Source organism: Phascolarctos cinereus, unplaced genomic scaffold (assembly GCF_003287225.1).
Source record: "Phascolarctos cinereus isolate Bilbo 61053 unplaced genomic scaffold, phaCin_HiC Scaffold_7;HRSCAF=346, whole genome shotgun sequence".
NCBI classification, from domain to species: domain Eukaryota; kingdom Metazoa; phylum Chordata; class Mammalia; order Diprotodontia; family Phascolarctidae; genus Phascolarctos; species Phascolarctos cinereus.
Genome location: NW_027556180.1, coordinates 188,794,989 through 188,817,358, shown reverse-complemented (window position 1 = coordinate 188,817,358; position 22,370 = coordinate 188,794,989). Strand labels below are relative to the sequence as shown.

The window sequence follows — 22,370 nt, the reverse complement described above, 5'->3', positions numbered from 1 at the left end:
AATATAAGCTATCTACTATAAAAAACGATTGATATGGAAAACAAGTCAGAGAGATAATTTTAGAATCGTTGGAATAATTAAAAACCATGACCAGGTGAAAAACCTGAATATCAAGAACATTGCTTGGATAGATTAGAATGAGAGGTATATGTTAAAACCAGAGGAAAAGGGGGCAGCTAGGTGGTGTAATGGATAGAGTCAGGAGGACGTGAGTTCAAATCCAGTCTCAGAGACATGACACTTACTAGCTGTGTGACCCTGAGCAAGTTACTTAAGCCCGATTGCCTCACCAAAAAAGCAAAAAAACCCCAAACAAACAAACAAAAAACCAGAGGGGGAAAGAACATCCAGGAATGTCATAGCTAAGATAAAAAAAATAATACAAGCGCCACACACACACACACACACACACATACACACACACACACACACACACACACACACACACTCTCTTTTTTGGTGGTGGTGGTATAGAGGGCAATCAGGAAGTAGAAAGTTTTGCTTGAACACTTGTAGAATTTGTTGCTTTAACAGTTCTTGCTTATTGAAGGAAACTGGATTCAAAAAGGTATGTAATGCCATCCCATAAATTATAGTGTGAGCTCCTTGTGAGCAAGGAATGACTTTTTTTTTCCTCTTTGAATCTCCAAACATCTCCACTTAGCACACAAAGTTGTAAAAACTTTTTCATTGCTTCAATTTGGTTGAATCATAGAGCATGGAAAGGACACCAGTGTACATTAAGACAAGAAGAGTAACTTGGATTCCATATGTGAAGAAAAATATATAGAAAAAGAGGCTATGTGAAGTTGCAGATATTATGAACAGCTTACTTTTTAAAGTATATATGCTGACTATATAATAAATTCAACATAATATTTTCAAAGATATCCTGCTGGTCTGTTTTTGTTTCTGAACTTTCCCGAGCATTCAAAAAATTGCTTCTATGACTTTTTTCCTTCTCTTTTGGGCATTGTACATTTTACTCCTTAATCTCTCCACATCAAAAAAGAAAAAAAAACACTATCCTTGTAAGAGAAGTGTACTCAAGGCAGTAGTAGTCACTGAAACTATTTTTTTTGTATTTCCCAAATATTAGATGGTATCAACTATTGGTTTTTCTTATAAGTTATCTCTAATTTGAACAGACTGCAATGTAAGATAAGCTGCCTTTAAAGGCTTGACCAATAAATTTTATTATTTTAAAAATGTATTTTATTATAGAAATTTTCAACAGAATTAGTTTTTTTAAGCATTTTGTTTTAGCTTATTATCGCCATATTTTTGCATGTCGTTTTTGTTAGCCTTCGTTTCTTGTTAGTGCAGTACTTTGCACTTTATGAAATTGTTATACTGAAGGTGCTTTTTATTTTTTTTTATAAAAAATTTATTTTATATTTTAAACTCCTTGAATTTTATGTTTTATGATGTCGTCAGGTTATTTTTAAGCATCTTCAGAATAAATTTTTGCATGAAATATGAAAACAGAGAACCTACATGTTAAAATTTTACCTACGTTTTGTCAAATTTTTTTATACTTGAAGTACAGTTAAGTACATTCAGTGAGTTTTTTTTTTTTAATAGTTCATTGAAAGGGAGATATTTTGGAAAGCTTGCTCTGCTGGATTTAGCAGACACTAGTAATCATAGTTGAGTGTTTTACTATAGCAGTGCTGCCTTTATGCAATCTTTCTATCTTTGTATAGGGCAACTGTAATGCTGTGCTGATGTTGAGAGTTTTGAGTGGGTTTGAGGGGGAGCTTTGAGGCAGTGGTGTACTTGGAGACAGCTTGAAGAACAGAATATTGAATTTTCAGTATACGCATTTATGCCTCAGGAATTGACATGTTGCAAATCAGGCCTTGAATTATGTTGTTGATTGCTTAGATTTAAAATAATGAGAATATTAATAACGCAGATTAAAAGTGTGTTATGCATACATTCTTTTTCCTAAAGAGCTGGTTGTTAAAGATTTATCAGCATCCTCCTACACTGAGGGGAGGGGACAGAAGTCACCACAGACAAAGGTCTGTTCAGGCCTATTGAGTTAGATGGTCTGGGTACCATTAGCAGAGTGGATCCATATGTTACAATTTTATTTTCTTTTAAAATTGTGAACTTAACATTATCAACAAATACAAACTCTGAATATATGAAGAAAATATATGAAGAAAAATTTTTCTCAAAGGCATTCACAGGCTCCTATCTAGAAGGTTACTCAGTTAACAGATCAAATATAGACAGGATTGTTGCTTTTTTTCCATTTCTATCACAGAAGAAATGCTTAAAATATCAAAGATTCTTAAACATACATTAAAAAAATACTTAAACCATTAAATACTTAGGTATAATTCCTATTATACTCTCCCGGAGGTTGAGACTAAAACTAAAACTTTTTGTAGAATTGCAAACAGGCATTTCGCTTTCATCTAAATCTGAACTCTGAGAAATTGAATGTCCTTATGTTCTGGCAGGCCAGGACATTGCTTTAACTTTGTGAGCCTTTTCATCTGTAGTATCCTCTTGATGGTAGTCATCTTTTCCTCATGGACCCAGTAGCTATAGACTGCTGCCAGAACTGGGAACATTCATCTCAGATCTGCTTGGTCTCCTGTGCTTAAGGAAAAAAAACACAAAGCAGAAGAGGCAGCTAGGAATTTAATATATAGTCTCAGGCTCATGTGGCTAATATATATTTAATATATATCCTCAGGTGCATGGTCTCATTGCTGTAGATGCCTTCCCAATAACTCTTAAGTCAGAAGAAGAGTCTCAACTTAAGCTTAGTAGAGGAAAAGAGTAAGAAGGGGAGATACAGTAGTCACTCTTTATTAAGTCTAAGTGGATGTTTCCCACCTGACTCAGTGGGAGAGACAGTAGTCACTCTTAAAGTCTATTAAGTGAGTGATTCTCACCTGGACCCAGTTCCACATCAGGGATATCTAGAGACCAGTCAGTCACTATCCTCTGGTCATGCATGCCCTTCAGCAAGAAGCAAGGCTTATATGTCACTGAGAGTGGCCCAAGCATATTCGTTGTGTTAGCAAAGCTCCCAGTCATCAAGCCTACAGGTAGGAGACATTGTGCACCAGAGGTGTTCCCTCACCTCTGGTAGAAAAGCAAATTTTGCAAAGCTAGATTAATAGTTAAGTGATCTATATGGAAGGAAATAGGTTACTTTAAAAATGCCTGGTTTCTAATAAAATAATTTTGTATTTTTCTTTAAAATTTTTTTTCATTTTCAATTATTTTAAATATTATTTTAGGCTTCTGTCAAGGCAAATCAGGATTTCAGAGGACACTGATAATGATGTAAGAAAAAATAATTCAATTTCTGTCCCCATAAGTAAAGTAAAAGAAAGTTCATAGCATCTGACAAGTTGTGTTTTAAAAACACATTGAGGAGGTGCCTCTAGGTGGTGCAGTGGATAGAGCTCTGGCCTTGGAGTCAGGAGGACCTGAGTTCAAATCCAGCTTCAGACACTTGACACTTACTAGCTGTGTGACTCTGGGCAAGTCACTTAACCCCGACTGCCTCACCAAAAAAAAAAAAGAGGAAAAAAACCCCAAACACATTGAGGAAACATTTATTTCAAAACATTTCTTAGCTATGTATTGTTTTGGTAACAGAAAAAGATATTTCTCTACCTTTTAAGGCATTTTGAAGTAGCCACTCAATAAACTAACAGCTACTATAGCCTCTTGAAGATTTTTATCTACATTCATCAAGAGTGGAATGTTACCCCTTGGAAGGCATTTCAATGCAAACAAACCACTTCAGAGGTCTGACACTAATTTTTAACTCTCAAAACATTCTTTAGCAAGAGAAAGATGTAGTAAAGGGGAAATTTTGTTTTGAAAGTAAATTTTGAGTTTTGAAAACAAATTATTGTTTATTTCATAGCTACTAAAAATTTACAGTGAGTTACTTCCTTTCTAGCATCTGAGTTATCAAAATGGAAGAAAAAATATTTGGGTAAATATGATAGGATTGTCCTTTTCATTCACCCAGAGTAGAACATATGAAATTGTTGTATTTTTTGTAAATAGCTCAGATGGAATGTCATTAATGGGGAATGTCAAGTAGGCCTGTTTGACTAGAACATTTATTGGCTTAGATGGAACACTGTGAAATCTACATCTTATATTATGCGAGATATAAATATATTGAAAATTGAAACATTGGTACCAACTTTTCCTGACTTCATCTTATGGTATTTCTACTTTCCCATGGAACATTGCCTACTGAGGTTTGTGAGTCAAATGTAGTGTTTCCAGTGTCATTGATGATAACCTCTCATTGTAGGAATGTTGGGAGATACTTTCTTTCAATTGGAATGAGCTTGTTGTCCTTCCATTTTCATCTATCAGTGTTCTTGGGATGATCGAGCCTAATAGCAAGTTTTCCGTTGACTATCTTTATATCTCTTTTATTTCCATCTGTATCTAAGACAGATACATGATTCATTGGTGAAGGTAAGGTGCGTTAAGTGTACATTAAACATTTCCTCAGGTGATTTCTATAGAGGAGGATGAAATTGTACCTTCTGCTTAGTAGTGCTAGATGCATAGTAGGCATTCAATAATAGTTGGTCTTTAAAAATGTCTTAATATCAACTCTTTCTATATTAATAAATAAAAAAAACCTTACATGATTGAAAATATAGTTGTCATCCTAGTTGAGTACCCTTTCTTTGTGCTAAGATTTAGAGTGCTCTCTCTTTAATTTCATGAAATATGTCTGACCCTATTCCTAAATGAGCTCTAAAAACTCAAGAATCTTTTAGCATTAATAATATCTTTTGAAGAAAGACTAGAAAATGTGATTGAATTTATTAAGTTCTTTGTGTTTTTAAATAACCAGATCTTTAGAGCCTCTGACATATTGGGATTACTTAGGTGATGATTCACTTCTTAGAAGAGGGAACATCACCCACGGACTGGGCTTGTTTTTCCCTAATTTTTGTTTTCCTTGATCTCCAGAACATCAAACTGATCATTAAGTCAGAGAATTCAGCTGTTTTTAGACAATATGTAGAGGTTGTTAGATTAATTTTTTTTTTTTAGTGAGGCACTTGGGGTTAAGTGACTTGCCCAGAGTCACACAGCTAGGAAGTTTTATGTGTCTGAGATCACATTTGAACTCAGGTCCTCCTGACTCCAGGGCTGGTGTTCTATCCACTGCGCCACCTAGCTGCCCCTAGATTAATTTTTAAGTACTCAAACGGATCAGTGATCTTACTGAGTTAGGAGTTCTTTTCCACAATGTAGATTAGAACTCAGTCTGTGTCTACTTATTTCATTCCATGCAGCTCTTGTCCATGTCTTCTCTGAAGTTTGCCACAGGGGGTCTGTCCAACATAATAGAGGCCTTTCTTGCTTTTTTTCCTGATCTTGTGAAGGTAATAGTAGTATATAACTTTCCTCTAAAATAAATTTATTAACTTTCTAGAAAGTGAGGAGTCATCTAAAGTCTAATAATAGCAGTTATATAGTGCCTTAAGGTTTGCAAACGTATTTTCTTTCAAAAAGCTTTTTGCCATAAGTAGTAATAGTAATGTTGTCAGTTTACAGATGGGGAAAACAAAGCTCTAAGAGATCAAATGACTTGTCTAGGATTTACAGAGGCAGTAAGTACCAGAGGTAGAACTTGAACTCGGGTTCTCCAATATCAAAACCAGTCACTTTCTATGATACCACATTACCTCCAGGTTTCCTTTAATCATTACATGCTTTTATAAAACATGTATGCAGAACATGTATGTAGGTAGTGTTTGGCCTAAAAAAAAAAAGATTCCAAACATAGCATTTACTCATGATTCTCATTTCAATTAAACACTGACTCATGAGCACTTTCAGATTTTTATTCAGATATTCATTCAGATTTAGCTTTAAACTGTCAAACTAAGGTGTTTAGATAGAATTTAACACAATAATGTTTTCTTAATCTAACAGCAGACAAGATAATCACATGATATATTTGCTGATGTGTTTGTCATATAGTTGTGTTATATTAAACATCAGTTAGGTAAATTTTTTGAAAATACAGGCAGCTGAAAGAATTATAAATTTAGTTGAAGCTTAGCTTTGCTACCTATTAATTGGGTGACTATTCTCTCTGGGCCTGCTTTTGGTCATCTGTAAAATGTGATTGGATTAGGTAACCTCTAAAGTTCCCTTCCAGCTCTAAATCAACAGTCTCATAATGCATGTATGTACAAGATAGTTAAAATGTGATAAGTTAAAACAGTTTATTGTAGGATTCTTATATACTAGTAATTACCTGAAGGTGGATGGTGAGATTAATATTCTTTAAGTTGTGATTCTGGCTTTGCTATAAGTTGCTGTGACAACTGCTGCATAAAGTCAGGTAAAAATAAATTTTAAAGTTAGGTTAATAGAGATAACACTTCTTGAAGGTGACCTAGGAAACAAAGAATTGTACATCAGAACCATGTAACTCTTGATTTCTAAGTGCCTTATGAGTGTTTAAAATACGGTTCAAAGATAATCTAACACTGGAACTTGTTCAGCATATTAAACTTTAATGATCATTTTTATTTAAAATATTTTATTTCTGTGAAGCATGAGGTGTTTATACTTAATACTTGTAGACATTATTCTCTAAACTTCTGAGCTATGGCTTTATAATCCGTAATTGATTTAAATGATACATGAGATATTTTTATCTACCTGAACTGAGATTTAGGGGAGAAAAATGTCTTAGAATAGCTGTATTTAGATTTTAATGAATCTTGGCAAAGAAAAAAAAAGACTAGTATTTTAAATAAAAAAGTGTCTCACTTGTCCTATATATCTTATTCATCATTAGCTATAGCAAAGTATTCATTCCCTTGAGAGATAATGGATAGCGCCTAGAGGAATAGAAGGTTGCCATTCACTGAAGATGAGTTTCAATAATATTCTTATCATGAGAAATTGGGTTAAGATTTGGAATTAAGTTGCTATAGATATATTTAATTAAATGTGGATTGATTTAGCCTTTCTTTAAGTTAGAAACAGGTTAAAATCTTAAATTAAATTTATAGTTATTTTGTATTTAACTCAAGCTCAAAACTTTAATAAAAATTCCTTATAAAGCTTAGTTCAATAAAGTATAATTTAATTGAAATATTAGGGTGAATACATTAAGTTTCTGAAAAGACTATACAACTTAACTGCATTCAATACAGTACATTCCTTCTCTTCTCTTGAAAGTAGTATGCAACACCTGGAGTTAAAAAACGTAATAAGAAAGGAAAAGAAGAAAACTTTCGCATAACTACTTAATGTATATTTTAAAATTTCCTAATGGTTTCATATCCAGTTTTCTGTTTTTTTCCTTATTTATAATATCCTGTAATTCTTATTAATATGTAAAATTGAAATAGAAATCACAGATTAGAATTTAAATGGTGCATATGTTAAGATTACAGATTAAACTTGGACTAATATCACAATTCTCTTGAAGAGTAAACATGTGAATGAAGAGAAAGTGATACTTGGAACATCAATGGTAATTGTAATTCTGTTGAAAGAAGGAAGGTACCTAGACTCAAAATGGACCCACATTCGGCATTGGTTAGGGTTAGTAAGAAAGCACTGAGAAGACAGAAACTTAGTTTTAGGAAAGCAAAGGGCAAATTGTAAGCTATTCAGCTGTTAAATATTTATAAGTAAAACATTAGTTGCCCTAGGGTAGAAGTGTTAAATATATTCCATTTGTGCCCCAAAGATTCCTGAGTGTAACCTGAACCAGATTAAATTGTAATTGGGAAATTTTTAACAAAATAAATAAAAATAAAATAAACATAGATACAATGTTATCTGATACTACTCCTCTAAGGGATACAAAGAAAGGTACCATGTGGTCCCTGATCTCCAGGAGTTATAGTTCCATGCACGCATTAAGTACAAAGAGTGTGTGTGTGTGTATGTACGCATGCATGTATATATACATATATACATACATATGTGTATCTATATATCCATGTATCTTTATTTTTATATGTAATATATGTAGTACAAAATGAATGTTACAGTGTGTTCTAAGAAATGAATTTTGGTAGTAATGATCAGGGAAGGCTTTATAGAGGAAACCAATTGAGCAAGGCCTTGAAAGAAAGGTAAGCTTTTGACAGATTAAGATAGGATGGGTAACAGAGGTAGGAAATCTGTCTGCTCAAGGCCACGTGTGGCCCTCCAGGTCCTGAAATGCAGCGCTTTAACTGAATCCAAATTTCACAGAACAAATTCTCTTAATAAAAGGATTTGTTCTGTAAAATTTGGATTCAGTCAAAAGGCTGCACTCAAGGACCTCTTAGAAGGCCACACTCCAGGCCGCAGATTCCCCACCCCTGGTTAGTGCTTTCTAGTGTATACTCAGAGGCATAGACGTGAGAATGTATGTGATATATTTAAAGAATAGTGAATTAACTGGATTGGATGATGAAGAAGGTTTGTGCAAGGAAGCATACATCTTCCTAATTTACAAAATCCTGATAAGAATATTTGGAACATTGAGATTGTTCATTAAACTAGTTCTTTTTTTTTTTCTTTTTCCTTTTTTTAATCTTGTATATTGTTTTCTTGGTACTGCTTACATCACTTGGATTAATTCATATATATTTATGTTTCTGCTTTCATCACATTCGTTGTTTTAAAAAAAATATGGTAATATTCTGTTACATGAAAGTGCCTCAGTTTGTTTTGCAAATAATCACGTGTTTTGTTTTTAGTTCTTTGCTACTTCAAAGAGGGCTGCTGTAAATATTTTGGTGTATATTGGATTTTTCTTTATGTCTTTGACCTTCTTGAATAGCTTCCTTACAGTGGGACCTCTGGATCACTGAGTATAGACACTTTAATCACTAAGCATAATTCCAAATTTATTTCCAAAATCATTGGACCAACTTTATAGTTACAGAAATAGTATATTAGTGTTCCTGTCTTTCCACAACTACTAACTAGTCCCATCTTTTGTCATTTTTGCCAATATGCAGGGTGTTATATAAAACCTCAGTTTCTTTGGTTTGTGTTACTATCATTAGTTATTTGTAATCATCTTTGATGTGGTTAATAGTTTGAAATGAAATGCCTCTTTGGAGAAATCCTGAGCTATTTGGTTACTTAACATATTGGGGAATATCTCTTGTTCTTAGCTATTCCTTACATATCTTGAATATCAGACTGTTTTTAGAGATGTTTAATTCAAGAATTTTTTTTGGTTGCCATTTAACAGTTTTCCTTCTTACCCTACCTGTATTTATTTTATTCCTGCAAAAACTTAAAAAAATTTCTTGTAATTGAAATTAGGTATCTTTTCTTTTGTAATCACCTGCATCTGTTGTTTGTTCAAGCATTCTCCTCTGTCATCCATCATTGTAAACGATAAGATTTTTCTTTAATTTGTTAATGAAATGATCTTTTAAATCTAGTTGGTATATTTGTCCGTAGCTTAATGTGGTATGTATTGTAAAATGCTGATCTAATTTTTTTTTTTTGGTTCTAAGCTACTTTCCTGTTTTCTCAATAATTTTTGCTGTTTAAGGAGACCTTCTCAGGGTAGTTTATGTCTTTTTCTTCTTGCCAGTAATAATTTATGTCTTATAGTTTTTGATCTGGAAATGCATTCTCAATTTTTTATTCTCTTTCAATTCTATGCCTTATATTCTTCAATATGAACTTTTTTATTCTGACTAGCTCTTCGAATTAACAGAGTGGCATAGCACTAAATTTATGAATTAACTTAATTTAGGTGATATTATAATTTTTATTATATTGGTCTAACCCAACCAAGGGCAGTGAATTTTTCTTCAAATATTTAAATTTTCTTTTATTTCTGTAATCTATGTTTTGATTAAGTAAATCTTGAATGTCTCTTGAAAGATTGCTTAGTGGGTTTTTCTTTTCAGTTTATAACTATTTTGAGTGGCATTTTTCTTTTATTTCCTCTCAGTTTTTGTTATTGCCATGTGGAAATGCTGAAGACTTTTGTATATTTATTTTGTATTTCTGTTTTGTTTTTAGCTGATTCTCTGGAATAGTAAATGGAATTCAAGGCACCCCCTTGCCCTTCCCCAATCCCTCCCCCTCCTTCTCTATTGCCTTTCCCTCTTCTCCCTGTCCCTCAGACCTGTCCCCCTCCCCCTCCCTCTACTAATCCCTCTCCCTTTTCTCTACATTTTGTATATGCATAAATATGTACATATTGTCTCTTTGTACACTTCATCTCCTGAGGTTTGTTTTATTTTCATCTTTGTATTTCTAGTACTTGGCACAATGTCTGGCACATTCGGTTGCATTAATAAATGCTTGTTGATTGATCCATTCAGTTGCTAAATCTTGTCCTTTCTCTTCTACTATGTATATTTAATCGGTCCTTTTCTCGCTCTTCACCAAGCTGTGACCCTGTTTCTGACCCTCATGACATCTTTTGCCTGGACTTAGAGCTTCCTAGTTGTTTTGCCTGCCTCAGGTCTTTTCCCACCCCTGACCATTATCCACATAGCTACCAAAGTGATATTTACTTAAGTGGAGGTCTGACCATGTCATTCCTTCTCCCCCACCCCCCTGCCTCTGCCCCCACTTTACTCACTAAACTAAGATGGCTCTCTAGTACTACTGGGAACAAATATAAACCACCAAACAATTTTGATCTCTTATCCTAGTCACTGTTAGACATGTAAGGTGTGTTGTCTATGTAAGATGTGTATACTTCCATGTAGCATGTAATATATATATATAGAGAGAGGTGGCTGGAGGAGAAGCACAGATAAATTATTCTAAAATCTTGTTTCATAATCAACTTTCTCCTCACCCTCCCCACCTTTCCAGTCTTCTCACACCTTATACCCACACCTCTTCTTCAGCATTCTCTTTGATCCAATAACACAGGCCTATTAAGTGTCTGTTGACTTATTCCTTCTAATTTGCTAATCTGGGTTAGAAATGAGTTTTTCGTAATGTGTTATGCCGTTTTTATTAAAAATGATTATTAAATTTTTAAAGATTGTTTTGGTGATTTAAGGAAGCTGTAATAATTTGAGGAAAATATTTGGAATACCATTTTCCAGAGACTTGAGGTATTAATATAGAGTATTATTATATCTGTTAATCAATAAAAAGCATTTGGACTAAAGTTTCTCTCCCTTAGTGTGGGACATAAAAATCTTTAAGAGAGCCACAAAATAAGAATTTTTGGATAGTTTTCAATAAAGACATCGAGTTTTCAAAGAAAACAACGAACTTGACAAATTTGTTCCAACTGAATACATGTCTTGCTAACATGTCAGGAGAAACAAAAACACCTAATTATTAGTCATTTGAATGATCTTCAGGAGCAATTTTCATTTTATTTTAAAGACCTAGATATTTCTCAGTGGATTTGCCATTTGCCTTGGAAAATATGGTAATTTGGTTATATTTTATCTGAACAAGACTGACTAGTAGTAGTCTTTGATGCTATGTTGAACTAATATTGTTTGGTGTACAAGTAGGTAAAGTTTTCTACATTTTATCAAATATAAATTTTACTACTATTGAAGAGGTCTAGGACTTTTGGGGTGCTGGGACCCCAAGATCGTGGTACCAGGCCCTGCTGAATGAATTCAACTCAAATCTTCTTCAGCCAGAGGAAAAGTTTATTAGTGATAAATCACATTGACCCAGGTGACGCCCGTAAAGACGAGCGGGCATGAGAGATTCTCAGCATCTGAATGAGGGCCAAGATGGATCTTAAATACTAAAGTAACTTTGGGTGGCCAGAGAAAGGGGTTGGGAAAAGGGTCTAGGTAAGAATTCTAATTGGGGAGGTCTCAGAGATTGAATAGACAATGGGAATAGCTAATGGAGGGAACAGGAAGGCAGAAGTTTGAAAGGCATCTGCACAAAATCAAAGGGTGGGGCTAGGACCTTCAAAAGGAGGTAAGAGGAGTCGATAAGGAACTGTTTGAGACCAGAGAAGGCCTTTCTGGTGCCTATAGATAGAAGGGAGCCAGATTCTTTTAGGGCACATCTGAATAAGATTAAAAGGTAAGGCTAAGGCTTTCAAAGGGAGATGAGGGTCTGGGGCCTTCTAGTCAGATTCCCTTTGGGGTAAAGGGCTAAGATCTTGGCTTGGGCCCCGCCCCCATCACTGTTTTACATATCTAATTTGTGTGAAGGTTTTGTTTTGTTTGTTTGCTGTTGGTTTTACAAAAAAAAAGTTTTTCTAAATGGATGGTTGAAAAAGACATTTTCATCCACAGTACTGTGCTTTGAGAATTTAGTTGCAAAAAACATCCCAGTTGTCATAATCATATACTTATGACTGCCACTTTTATGTTATAAAATTTAATTATTATAAAGGATAGTATCAATAAACATATCCATAAATATCATATTTTATTTTATAGTTAAGGGGTTTTTTGTCTTATAACTGTAATAAATCCTTAATTTGAAGAAAGAAAATTATTTGCATCTTTTAAAAGAAAAGTATTGAGGGACATGGAAATTTTCTTTTGGATAAAAGGAGGTATTGTTACGTCAAGTTTGTAAATTGTACTCTATATGAAAAAGCAAAAATTCCATTTCATTTAATTTTTTAAATTATACTTTTGTTAGGTTGTAAAGAAAAGAAACCTTTGTCCCTACCACCTCCTTGAGCTAATGTCCCATTGTTCTTTTTCCTTTCAATTACAAACAGTGAAATAGTAATTTACACTTTCAACTTCTTTTTCTCTGCTGCTAGTGTCATTCATCAATTTATTGTAATCTGATTTCTATTCTTATCACTCCCATTTAGGCTTTTCCTTTCTTGGTCACCAATGATTTCCTAATTCCAGAGACTATTTCTGAGGTCTCATTCTCTGATCTCTGGCGTTTGACATTGTGGATCACCCTTTCCTCTACATACTCTCCTTTTCCTTAATTTTCGCAAATGTTCACCTGTCAAATCTTTGCCTCTTTTGTTTTCTTTTCCTTGTTTCCTTAGATGAGGTTTTTGAAGGCATTTTCAAAGTCTGTTCTCAGACTTTACTTTTTCCCTCCAGCCTCAGGACTTGAAGGGTTGTTCTTTTTAGCAGTTTTCTAACCCATCTTCCTTCCTTGATTTTTTCAGATAAGGAAACTCATATTTGGATTAGTGACATATCTTGCCCAATGTAGCACTAGTAGCAAATGATGAGTCAAAATTTGGACCTACATCTAGTGCTTTTTTTTTAAAAAATAGTATTATATTTTTTCAATTATATATAAAGAGAATTTTTTGGTTAAAAATATTTTACTGATACTTTTACATTACCATGACTCCTCAATTTCTCCTTCCTTCCAGCAGAAGCCTTTTTTTTTTTTTTGGAACAAAAAGCAAGACAATCTAATACATTGACTTTGTCATACTCATTCTGCAGCTGTTAAGCTACCTCTTCTTTAAGAGGATTTTTAACATTCATTTTTACAAAATTTTGAGTTCCAAATTTTTTTCCCTCTCTCTTTCCCCTTTCCCCCTTCCTAAAACGGTAAATAATTCAATATAGGTTATGTATGTGCAGTCATATAAAACGTATTTCCATATTAGTCATGTTGTGAAAGAAGAAACAGACCAAAAGGGGAAAAAAACCAAGGAAAAAAGTAAAGAAAGTGGAAATAGTGTGTTTTGATTTACATTCAGAGTCCATCAGGTTTTTCTCTGGATGTGGATAGCATTTTCCATCATGAGTCCTTTGTAATATTTTTGGATCATTGTATTGCTGAAAAGAGCTAAGGTATCGAGTTCATCATCACACAATGTTGCTGTCTGTAACAGTGTTATCAGTGTTCTGGTTCTGCTTATTTCACTCATCATCAGTTCATGTATGTCCTTCCCGGTTTTCTGAAATCTGCCAGCTCATCATTTCTTTTTGCACAATAGTAGTCCCTTACATTCATACTCCACAGCTTGTTCAGCCGTTCCCCAGTGGATGGGTAGCCCCTCAATTTCAATTTTTTGCCACAACAAAAAGAGCTGCTATAAATGTTTTTGTTCATGTAGGTCCTTTTCCCTTTTTTATAATCTCTTTGGGATACAGACTTAGTAGCGGTATTGCTGGATCAAAGGGTATTTTTGATTGCCCTTTGGGCATTGTTACAAATTACTCTCCAGAATGGTTGAATTAGTTCACAACTTCACCAATAGTGCAGTAGTGTCCCAGTAGTGTCTAGTGTTCTTCATCCATTCTCACAGCTTGAACTCTTCTCTCTATGTAGAGAACTCCCAAGTCTATAACCTCCAACTTTACAAACTCCACATTTTTATGTTTAGTTGCCTAATACTGAAATAACCCAAAGCTCAACATTCTGAAACCTAAACTGACCATTTTCCTTCATAAACTTGCTTCTCTTCTTTTCAGTTCTGTATCTTTTATTAGTGATAACTAGCTTTTCCCATTTACCCATGCAGGTAAACCTAGAGTAGTTTTTGACTCTATCTTCCTTTAGCAGCATCCATTCTTTCTTCCTTCAACCAACTGATTAAATTATTTAAGTTGTATCAATTTTATCTCATCGTAGATATGCTTGTCATTCAGTTTACTATCCTGATTAGCCTTTTCCCTCGGCTTTTGTGGGCAGTATTCCAAGTAGCAGCATAGTGGATAGAGCATAGGCCTTTGATCTGAGTTCAAGTCCTGCCTCAGATACTTACTTAGCTGAGTGACCCTGGACAAGTTACTAAGCCCTGTCTGCCTCAGTTTTCTCATATGTAAAATGAGCTGGAGGAGGAAATGTCAAATTACTTCCATATCTTTGCCAAGAAAACCTCAAATGGTAACATGAAGAGTCGGATATGGCTAAAACAACTGAACAACAGTAACAAATCCCAAGCGGTCTTTCTGCTTCTTTTCTTTCACTTTGTTCCTAGAAGGCTTCTTTTAATATCATTCCTGTAGAGTGATTCTTAAATGAGTGACATCCTAAAAAATGATAAAAACACCTAAGAGGTTTGTTTGTGTTTTTGTCTTAATAGATATCTAACATATCAAAGAATTAGTTCATGTATGTATGTATTTATTTTTGTGTTTGCCTCTAAAACATTATTAGAATACAAGTGCATCTTATTTAGAGACTCACGTTATTAGGTGAATATCTCAGTTGCTAAGTTTGTGCAATCAGTAGTTTGAGGAAATGAGTAAATCAAGTGTATGAAGTAATTAGTCAGTGGAAATTTGTATTCCAGAAGGCGTTTAAAAAGGCTTTCAGAAATGTGCTGGATATTTTTTTTTTGTTGTAGTTAGTCATGTACTTGTGATAATTATCTTAGATTTCATTATTTTAAAGCAAAGGCTTATGGAATAGAAAATCAGGAAAACAAAAGGAACTTTAGGTTTATACTTAACAAGTTGTTTTCCTTTATTTTCAGAAGGTAACCCATCATTAAGAAGTGTTACATAAGAATTTATGAAAATCTATTAGAACAAGAGACATTTGTCTTTGATAAACAAAGGATATGAACAGACAATTCTAAGAGGAAGTAACCCCAATTATCAATAACATGTAAATAAAGGCTCCAAATCAATCACAATAAAATAAATGCTAATGAAGGCAAGTTGGAGATTTCACCTCACACCCATTAGATCAGCAAAGATATATCCCTCCCCCCAAAAAACAAAATCAGAGTGAGCTTAGGTCCTTAACCAATGGAAGGTTTCCATGGATTTTAATACTAGTTTATGACATGGCAATTTAAGATGTAGGACAAGAATCATGTATTTTTGGCAGTATATATTTTGTCCTGAATTTGGAGTCAAGAGACCTGAATTCAGAGCTTTACTTAGTAGCTGTGTGACAAGTCACTTTACCTCTCAGTCTCAATTTCCTCATCTGTAGCATGAGGATTATAGTGCTTAACACTGCCTATTTTACAAATTTATTGTGAAAAATCTTTGTAAATCTTAAAGTTCTTTATAACTATGAGCTAATAATAATAATAATTGTTGAGTATTATATTTTATTATTCTTTGGAAGGTAAAAGTGTACAAGGGAATAATTGGCAGGTTGTTACAGATATTTGTGTGCAGATCTTTTAAAAATTGAATTAGTTGTAAATGAGTTATTATTGTTAGCTTAAATTGATCAAAAATTACGTTTTAAAGAGGAATAAAAGGAAAATGGCAGTTGTTGGAGGAGATGTAGGAGACTAGCCTATTAATACAGTAGTGAAATAGGCTAGCTATTTATAGGTCCAAAATAATTTGCAACTATATCCCCAAAATTACTAAAGTGGGCATGTCCTTTGACCTACCAATATCATTATTAGAGTTATGCCCCCAAAAAGATTAGAGCAAAAGAAAAAGGACTAGTTTATTGATTGCTTCTCCAGCAACATCTTTTAAAAATATGACTAGTAACTTACAGTGGATATTGGATAATTTTGCTTCTCCAGCAACATCTTTTAAAAGTATGACTAGTAACTTACAGTGGATATTGGAGAATTTTAAGAGCAAGTACATGGGAGAGGGACAATAGAAATTTCATTTTCACTTAATAGAACATTGGTATCCTGAAAGTCACAATTTTGACCTTTGCTATATTAATAGAACATGGAGAGTGAGACAGTTTCTGTCAGACATCATGCCTTCAGTAATTTCTAAATCATCATTTGCTATGATGTTTACCTTTTCTTCCAGCTTTTTAAATAATATCTGCTCTTATGTTGCCAATGCCATGTCTCCTTTCACAGAAATTATAGCAACCTGAACAATTTTTGCAGAGGTTGTGACAGGTCTCATTTGCTTTTTAAGTATAGCAGTGCCAGCAACAACACCTAAGATCCCATGTTTCCTGAAGTCCATTGGATCTGTTCCTTCGATAATCTTTTCAAAAGCCTTCCTTAGCAAATAATTGTAAGAGAAAGGAGGCAATGTTAGTAACATCTCCAAGCTCTTCACTTGTGTTATTGGAATAATTATAATACTAATGATAATGATGGTAGCAGCCAATATTTATATAATATACCTGTATCTCTATAAAAGTATAATTATATGTAATAATTACATGTATAATTATAATATATATAACTTAAGGTTTACAAAATGCTTTACAAATGTTATCTCCTTTTTTCCTCAACAATCCTGAGAAATAGGTATTATCATTACCCCCGTTTTACTGAGAAACTAAGACAGTTTGAAGCCAATTGACTTGCCTACAATCGCACAGCTAGTAGGTGTCTGAAGCAGGATTCAAACTCAGGTCTTCCTGACCCTATATACTACATCACCTAGCTGCCAAGAAATATCCTGAACTATCCTGAAACTTTGTTTTTCAAGCCAATTGATTTTGTAGAAATCAGATACTCTTTTGTTACCTGGGGATTTCTTCTCCATCTTTTGGTTAAGAATTGGGGATAAATGAAACAGTCAGGTATTTTATACATATGTGAGTATAGGTCAACTGTTATCATTTACATCATAAGTTCACCTAAAGGACAGCTTTTGCTATTACTGCACAGCTGCCTACTTAGGGAAAGTCTCTTCCATTGTTTTGGGGTCTGCATCCTGCTTGGGCATCTTGGTGGTGCTGCTTTCTGATTGGCTGAGTATTATGTCCTATCTGAGACTAGATGTATGTGGTTGTGGTTGAGTGCACGAACACACCTACTGTTTCTGTCAGAAATGAGAGGAATGGGTCTAGGGACAGTGCCTAGCTAGAGGCAGTGGCTAGGATCCCACCACATGGACACCCCTGCTGTTTCTGTGAGAAATATGAGTTCGTGGACACACCTGTTGTTCTAGTAGGCAGTGAGGCATATATGGCGGGGGGCCTGCTATTCAGTGGAGTCTATAAGGAAGTTAGAATATTAAGGCTGGGGGCAGCTTTATTAGGATTCTATCATTAAAACTTTATAATTCTGCATATCATTTGTATCTAAAGACATAATGAAGAATTTATGGATTAATTAAATACATGTATTTACCATTTAACTTTTCTTTTTGACACTGTTATGGGTTGCCTATGTATTTTGTGGATATTCTACGTGACTTTTGAACTTGGCAATAGAAACTCATATCCACCTGATTTCCTGCATTGTATGTCTTCAAAGACAGCGTATCATTTTACCATTAACCAGCAAGGGTTAATACAAACCAGCAAGGTTTGTAGTTTGGCCTACCAGCATGCACATGTGTTTCTTGTGGTTATTGCTTTCTGTGTCTCCTTCTGTATATTAATTTCATCATGTCTCTTTAGTAGATGAGTGACGTGTTGATCAGAGTTCTCTCTCATTGCTGTTATTGTAGAACTTGTTCTCCTTTTTCTGCTCATTTCACTGAATCAGTTCATAGAGATCTTCCAGTTTCACCTGAAACTGTCCTTTTCATAATTTTTAATGGCACAATAATATTCTATCACATTTATATACCACAGTTTGTTTAGCTATTCCCCAGTAAGAAGACACCTTAGTTTCTTATTTTTGGCTATCCAAATAACCTTTATCCCAGTGGTCACTTCAGTATTGAGGTGTGTGCAAAGGATCCCCTGTATGCATATAGGCGAGTAGGTGGCTTCAGAATGCTGGACAGAAAGCAACCCTTACTGACCATATGTTGAATGAATCAATGATATAGTCAATCGATTGGGGAACATTTGGTAAGTACTTGCTATGTCCCAGACATTGTTCTAGGGAATATAAAGACAAAAATGAAACAGTCCTTCCCTCAAGGAGCTTACATTTTGTTAAAGGAGACAACAGCTGTGTAAATAAGTATATACAAAATAAATACAATTTAATTTTTGGGGGGTGATATTCAGTAGTAATTGGGAGGTAAAGAAAGGTTTCTTGTAGAAGGTGTTACTTAACAGTGTTTTGAAAGGAAATAAAGAATTCTCATGTGAGAATACAGCCTAGGCTTAGGGAACAACCAACAAAGAAATGTCAGTACAGGAGATGTAGTGGAAGAGCAGTAAGCTCAATATGATATAAAATATGACTAGGATTAAAATATAGGTATCTTTTACAGTTCATTCTTACTGCTTTTATCTTGTCGAATTTCATGCTGTCTATTAGCCTTCTATATTGGTGATTTGTAGATAACCAACTTTTCTTTGGTGGCTTGGTTTATCAAATACAGTAAACTTGAAAAGAACCGGTAAGTACCACTCTTGTACATTTCTCCCCAATTGCCTCCAAACCTCCTTCCATGTCTTTAGAGTTCCAGAAGAATATGATTATACCACTGGAAGAAATTAAGGAAGAGATTGCATGTCTGGGACCCTCTCAAAGACGGGGACTATAAATGAGCACTAGAAATCAGTAGCATACTGTGGAGGAGGGTTTGGAGTGGTCTTTGGACATCCCACTTGTTACTTAGATTTTCATAAGCTGCTTTGGCTCTCTGCCTGTTTTAGATTTGCCTCTATGTGTGCTGGTTTTCCTTTGGCTCCTCTGACTCTTGATCCAATACTGCTTTCCTGTTGTTATTCCTGGTCTCTGAAGATAGAAATACAAGTTCTAATCCCCTCTAGGTGGGCTGAAAACTGTTGGCCTTATTGCTAGGGCTTTTCTAGCACTTGTTACCTGAATGGCTTCTGCCAGTGCAGCCCCCCAGGTATGATTCCCAGCTTCACTTGTTAGCCATCATGGTAATTAGCAGTTCTGCCTTCGTTTCATAGCACCCAATTTTGCTCATGCCCTCCTATGGTAGGTTCACATTTGGTGTGCCTATGTAATGGGAGCAGTTCTTTTGGAATTCCTCAGGGGCAGAAAAATGATTTCAGAAGCACTCTAAAGTTTCTGTTTCTGCAAAACTACCACTATCCCAAGGTATTGAGATCTGGGATAAATGGCAGTTGGAGAGCTCCAACAGTGGTATCTTGTCATGAATACCTTTTTTTTTTTTTGGTACATTTTAGTTTAAGTATGAGGTCAAAGCTGGTAGTGATGGGTAGACAAGGCAAGCAGTTGACTAGGGTATAATAGAATCATATTGAGTGGAACATTTAAAATTTTACTTTTTATAAATACATGTGCTGCTAACATCACAAAATTTCATTCCTATGACATGTATTTATTTGATGATATGTTATAATATTTAAATCTTCCAGAGGTTTATTTTTTTAAAAGGGGCTATGATTTTCAAATTCAGATGAGGCCAAATTTCAAAACTTGCACAAGGTGCACAGATGTCTTGTCCATGTTCTTGTCATTGCTTAGTTAGGATAATAAGCCTTGTGGTCAGTTTGTTACAGAAGTCCTCCATGAGCTAGTAAGAATGCTGGATTTTGTCAGCTTAGTGTGGGAATTGTTGAACTACTACATGGGTTTGGGTTTGCTAATTTTTAAACCTTTAACATATTGTTTTCCACATGAGAACCTTTGAAACTTGTTTTCATGTGCTAATTTTCAAGCTTCCACTTATTTTGTGTAAATCAATTTGTTTATGCTTTTAATAAAAGATTTGTTAAAGCAGTCAGTATCTGAAACCCTTTTAGATAGAATAAATTATATATATATATTATATTATAAAAAACGTCTCCAGTTATGGATTTAGAGAAAAGCTTTATGTCTAATTACCTTCATTTTTATTTCCTCAGATATAAATTTTCACCAAGTCTTACTTTTATTTCCTTTGACTTCGTAGTAAATTCTTTTCCCACACCTTCATTATCTCATCTATACTATTGTAGTCTATGTATCACTAGCCTTTCTAGCATCCCTCTGTTCTATCTAGATACAACAAAAATGACTTCTAAGCATTTATTTGCTTTTGACTGCTTGTTTTTGGGGGGTGTGTGTGTGTATGTATAATTTATTCCTTGGCAGTGGAGGTTGCTTATAAAGCTAGGAAGAGCTGAGGAGACCTCTTCATTTTTTAACCCAGTGATTGAGTTCTTGTCATGGGGCAACTGTACTTTTTAAAGAAGATAGGAATTATGTAATCACAATTTGTGATAGATTATATTAGGTGGAGACCTGGTGGTCCACATGTGGATGTAAAACATTTGAATTAAGTACTTAGTTGAAATTGGTTTATCATCTGTTGAGACATGACCAGAAGCAAAGCACACAGGATTAGCATGAAAAAGTCTGTGGATAAATCTGATCATAAGGATATTCCATTTAGATAAATTGTGATCTCTGGCTATAGAGCTTTCGTATGATGATATTATTGTTTTACTTATTTTTCAGGATATAATATAAACTGTTTGAAAGCAAGAACAGTTACTTTTTCTTATTTTCTTTGTTTCCACTGCCTGATTGCCTGTCACATTAATAAACATTTATTCAGTTTAATTGATGTGGACATTGGGCATGGAGAGAACAATTTCCTAAGTTTACTATATTTTCATCATTTCATCTTCCTGAGCCCTAGCATAGTTCTTTCCCTATTGCAATTATTTTATTTTATTTGTATGTTTTTTTGGCTAGGCAGTGGGGTTAAGTGACTTGCCTAGCGTCACACAGCTAGTAAGTGTTATGTGTCTGAGGTCAAATTTGAACTCACGTCCTCCTGAATGCAGGGCCAGATCCACTATGCCACCTAGGTGCCCTGCAGTTATTTTATAAATAATTAGTTTAATGTAAAATGTGTTGTAAGAGACCAGAGAAAATACAGAAATTACACAAAAACTTGGCTCACTCTCTGAACGACCACTAATCCACTATTAAGAATGAGTTGAAGTCTTCTCAAATTTATATTAGATTGACCCTGTGTATTGTCAACTTGAGTAGAAATTAAGAGAAACTGTTCTTAGTAGTGTTTTTGTCATGCAGCTGTTCTGAATGATGATGAAGATTTTCTTTTAAAAAAAAGCCAATTTTTTTTTTACAAAATACTTATACTACTTAACAAGGCAAATCCCCCTTAATAATAATAATAGTTCATGTTTAAATAGCACTTACCTTAGAGATGCTTTCTTTACAATCCTATAAATTCCCTAAGCAAGGTATTACCCCCATTTTACATATAAAGAAACTGAGACTCAGAGAAATTAAGTGAGTGGCTCATGGTCACATAGCAAGTAAGTGTTAAAGTTAGGACTCAGGGTTTTTTTTTCAGTTTTTGTTTACTTATTTTTTAATGCTTGTGAACAAAGAAACCCTCATTATTCTAATTGCTGTAGTGAGTAGCCCTGATTTAAACCTGCCTTTACAGACTGACTTCACATTATTGTCCTTCAAGAATTTCAGTGAAACTGTGCTATTATTAGTCTTCAACCTCTTCTTACCCTTTAACACTGGTTCATATCTTCTCTACCTGGAATGGATTTCCTCCTTTCTTAGTAATCTCCACTTCATGAAGTCTTCAGTATAGCTCCAATGGCACCTTCTCCAAGAAATTTTCCCTTATTCTTCTAGCTAGAGGTAGTTGCTTCCCTACTAAAATTTCTCCTCATTCTGTTTGACCTCACCTGTGTACTTA

At 34.4% G+C, this 22,370-nt stretch overlaps 1 protein-coding gene across 1 annotated transcript in view; it reads left to right on the top strand.

The window, feature by feature from the left end:
- GBE1 (1,4-alpha-glucan branching enzyme 1) overlaps positions 1-22,370 on the top strand; it is a 279,718-nt gene that overhangs the window by 69,357 nt on the left and 187,991 nt on the right.